Here is a 649-nt window from a genome sequence, read left to right as displayed (position 1 = left end):
GTAAAGGTGGGGGGGAAGGGACAGGATGTATAGACTGAAGTGGGGGTGGGGGGCGGGAAGTCGAGGCACTGGGCGGCATGCAGAGGGCTTCCACCCACGTGAGAACACTGAGCTGGCACAGTAGGTTCAGATCCCAGCGCCACTACCAGTCGTGTGACCTTGAAAAGTTACTTCTCTGTGGCTCAGTTTTCTTATCTGTAAAATGGGGATAAAACTACCTGTTAAATAGGATGTGGGGAGATCAGAGGCAATGTATTGTAAAGCCGAGAGTTTGACATATAGATTACAAAGCTGCCATAAGGATCAAACAGAACTGTTATCTGTTCCCTCTCGCTTCCCCCGGCTTGCCCTGCCAAAGGCTAGGCCTTCCCTCACCATCTCCTTTGCTCCTTTAATGAGATAAGAGCGCTAGTGCTCCGTCGTTACCCTGTATGCGTCCAAATCCCCCCTCTACTGCTTACTAGCGTGGACCTTGGACAAATCGGTCACTCTCAGTACCTGTTTCCTCACTGTGAAGTGGGACTAATGAGAGCACCCCTTCGGGACACCTGTTGTGACCCCCTAAATGAGGTGTGTATACCACCAACCACAGCACTGGGTAGATAGGAAGTGGCCTCTGAGTGTTACCCATCATTTGTATTACCCATCC

This window comes from Bison bison, unplaced genomic scaffold, assembly GCF_000754665.1.
Source record: "Bison bison bison isolate TAMUID 2011002044 unplaced genomic scaffold, Bison_UMD1.0 scf7180017864364, whole genome shotgun sequence".
Classification (NCBI taxonomy): domain Eukaryota; kingdom Metazoa; phylum Chordata; class Mammalia; order Artiodactyla; family Bovidae; genus Bison; species Bison bison.
This window is presented reverse-complemented; position numbering follows the sequence as displayed.